Genomic DNA, 4,243 nt, shown 5'->3' with positions numbered 1-4,243 from the left:
AGTGGGGGAGGAGCAAAGAGAGAGGGGGGACACAGAATCCGCAACAGGCTCCAGGCTCCAGGCTCTGAGCCGGCAGCACAGAGTCCGATGCGGGGCTCGAACCGACGGACGGACCGTGAGATCATGACCTGAGCCGAAGTCAGACCCTTAACCGACTGAGCCACTCAGGCGCCCTCTCCCCCACTTTTTAAAGGTTTTATTCATTTTTGAGAGAGTGCATGTGGGGGAGGGGCATGGAGAGGGGGACAGAGGATCTGAAGTGAACTGTGCTGACAGCAGCGAGCCCCATGTGGGGCCTGAACTCACCAACTGCCAGATCGTGACCTGAGCCAAAGTCGGACGCTCAACCGACTGAGCCACCCAGGTGCCCCTGAAAGCTTCTTTAAAAAAAAATACCAGGGGCGCCTGGGTGGCTCAGTCGGTTGAGCGGCCGACTTCGGCTCAGGTCATGATCTCGCGGTCCGTGAGTTCGAGCCCCGCGTCGGGCTCTGTGCTGACAGCTCAGAGCCTGGAGCCTGTTTCACATTCTGTGTCTCCCTCTCTCTGACCCTCCCCCGTTCATGCTCTGTCTCTCTCTGTCTCAAAAATAAATACACGTTAAAAAAATGTTTTTTCTAAAAATACCAATAAAACTGATTTTGAAAAATAAAGTGTAACCAGGGAATATTAGGAACAATATTTGTGGGTAAGTTTCCCAATTTAGATGAAATGGACAAATTCCTTGAATGACACAAATTACCAAAACTGACTCAAGAAGAAATAGAAGACCCGAATATCCCTACATCTATGAAAGCAATGGAGCCGAAAACTCCAGGCCCCCGTGGCTTTACTAGTGGCTACCACCAAATACTTAAAGGAGAACTATCACCAATCCTACACGAATGCTTTCAGAAAGCAAAGGAGGAGAAACATTTCCCAAATCATCTTATGAGGCCCGCATTACACAACCCCAAAACCAGATGAAGACATTGCAAGAAAAGAAAACCACAGAGCAATATCCTTCATGAAGTCACACACACAAAAGAACTTGATTCGATATTAGCAAATTCAACCCAGCAACATACAAAGAGGATGATACCATCGTGGCCAAGTGGGGTTTATCCCAAGAATTGGTTTTCATTAAAAACAAAAAAGTCAATCAGTGTCATCTGTCATATTAAGAAAATAAAGGAGAAAAAACATGTGATCATTTCAATAGACGCAGAAAAAAAGCATCAGACAATATCCAACAACCACTCATGACAAGAACTCTCGGAAAACTAGGACTAGAGGGAAACGTTCTTAATCTGATAAAGGGAACCTACAAAAATCCTACAGCTAACATGATACTTAATGGTGAAAGATAGAATCACCGCCCCCGCTCCCTCGCCCGCAAAGTTTGAGAAACAAGGTATGGACGTTCAACACTTCCATTCAACACTGTCCTGGAGATCCGAGGCGGTGCACTAGGCAAGAAAGAGGAATAAAAGTAGTGACACAGACTGCAAAAAAAGAAATGGGATTATCTTTATTCAGAGATGACATGTTTGTGTACGTAGAAAACCCTAAGTGATGTACAAAGAAAAGAAGAGTGACATTTTAAAAAATCACTACCATTTATAATAGCATCCCCAAACATGAAGTATTTGGGGACACATGTAATAACATATGTGCAAAACCTTTACGGTGAACACTAAAAACTATTGATAAGTGAAAGAAAGCTTACAAAAATGGAGAAACGCATCCTATGCGTGGAGCGGAAGATCCTGTATTCTTTTTTCTTTTAGCGTTTATTTATTTATTTTGGAAGAGACAGAGAGAGCACGAGCAGGGGAGGGGCAGAGAGAGAGAGAGGGAGCGAGAGAGGGAGGGAGAGAGAGAGAGAGAGAGGGAATATCCCAAGCAGGCTCCGAGCTGTCAGTGCACACCCCGACTCTGGGCCCAGTCTCACAAACCGTGAGATCATGACCTGAGCCGAAATCAAGAGTCAGACGCTTAATCGACTGAGCCACCCAGGTGCCCCAAGGCCCTGTATTCTTAAGATGTACACTCACACCACACCATTCTAGAAATCCATTGCAAACCCAGTAAAAATCGTGATACTGCAGAAATGGACAAGCTGATTCCAAAGTGTATATCCAAATGCAAAGAACCTGGAATAGGCAGCTCGAACTTGCAAAAGAGGAATAAAGTCGGAAGACATAAGGATGACTAAAAGAGGATACAGACAGAATGGAAAGTTCACATGTCACTGGTGGGACTGTAAATTGGCATGATCACATCGGAAAACAGTGCTTCCGTTTCTTATACAGTCACACTTACGCTTACCATGTGACCCAGAAATCCCACTTCTGCTATTTACACAAGGGAATTAAAAATATATGTGTGTGCAAAGACTTGTACGTGAATCTTCGTATCAACTTGATTAACAATAACCGCAGTTTGGAAACAAGCCAAACGTCCAATAGCAGGTGAGTGGTTAAGCCTAAATTACGGTACATGCACGCAATGGAATACCGGTCAGCAACAAAGAAGGATGGACATACTGTGTGATTCCCAGAAATTCCAGAAAAGGCAAAATCTAAGCTGAGTTTGCTGTGTGGGGGCAGACTGTAGAGGAGGACATTGTCTGCACGGAGGCACAAGGGCGGCTGTGAGAGCGATGGGAATGTTCTGTATCTCGGCTTTGGTTGTGGACACCTTTGTCGTAACTCATGAAACCGTACGCTTAAATGTGTGCAACTTCCCATACGTGTATTTTGCCTCAAATAAGCTGAGCAAAAACAAAGAAAAGAGAAGGGACAAACAAAAACTGAATAGCAAAATGGCAGACTTAAATCCGACCATATCGGTAATCGTATTAAATGTGAATTTGCCAAACAATCCAATTTAAAAGCAGACATCGTTAGAAGGGTGCTTTTTTTAAGTGACCACACTACACGCTGTCTACGTGAGCCACATTCAAGATACAAAGACACCAATAGGTTAGAAGTAAGAGGATGGAAAAGAACTTACGAATAAATAGTGAGCAAAGAAGCCTGATGTGGTTATAGCGATATTAGAGAAATCAGACTTCGAGGAAAACCGTGTTACCAAAGATGAAGGGGTGCATTTCATACTAGTAACAGCAGCAATGAATCCATCTGGAGGAGAAAATGATCATAAATATGTTTGTGCCTAATGACACACCTTCAAAATACACGGGGTGCCTGGGTGACTCAGTCGGTAAGCGTCTGACTTCGGCTCAGGTCATGATGTCACCGTTGGTGAGTTCCAGCCCAGCGTCGGGCTCTCTGCCCGTCGGCACCGAGCCTGCTTCGGATCCTCTGTCCCCCTCTGTCTCTGCCCTTCCCCCGCTGGCTCTCTCTCTCTCCCCCTCTCTCAAAATAAATAAACTTAACACACACGCACACACACGCACGCACACGCACGCACACGCACACGCACACACACACGCGCGCGCGTGTGCGCGATGCAAGAATTTTTAGGATTAATAGGTGAAAGGGACAAGTCCAAAATCACGGTTGGAGATTTTAACATCCTCCCTCAGCAAGCGAGAGAGAGAGACAACACACTCTGTTACAAGAAATAGAGCAGGGATTGGCAAACTACCGCCTCCTGGCCAAATCCAGCCCGGGGCCTCTTTTATGTGAAAAGTTTGTTGTCCCCCGACATAGAACATACGATCAGTGGTATCACCTACCTTGACCGATGTCTTTAGAACACTAAACAGGAGATCTGAATTCCACACGTGTGTCCACTACACATTCTTTTCAAGTACAAGTATGTTCGCCAAGATAAAGCATTTTCTGAGCCACGGACCAATTCTCAACACATTTCAACGTCAAGGATTGAAATTTAACCCGGTACGTCTCTGACCAGCCTTGCCTTGTTCTTGATTCTAGAGGGAAAGCTTTCAAGCTCTCACTGTTGCGTATGAGGTCAGCTGTGGGTTTTGTCATATGTGGGCTTTGTGGTATTGAGCTATACAACTTCTTTGCCCCCATTCGTGGAGGGTTTTTATCATGGAAATATGTTCTATTTTGTCAAATGCGTTTTCTGCACCTAGGGAGACGATCATATGGTTTTTATCTTTCATTCTAACGATGCGGTGCTTCGTTTATAGACGTGCATGTGTTGAAAGATCCTTGTTTTCCGGCTGCAGGTTCCTCCTGCCCGTGCCTGGAGATGAGAGCTGCCTGCCCCGTAGACAGTGCCAAAGAACAGGGCAGACAGAGACAGTCCGACGCTCAGGCTGAGGCGC

The sequence above is a fragment of the Panthera uncia genome, chromosome X, assembly GCF_023721935.1.
Source record: "Panthera uncia isolate 11264 chromosome X, Puncia_PCG_1.0, whole genome shotgun sequence".
Classification (NCBI taxonomy): Eukaryota; Metazoa; Chordata; class Mammalia; order Carnivora; family Felidae; genus Panthera; species Panthera uncia.
Note: the sequence above shows the minus strand (reverse complement) of the source record.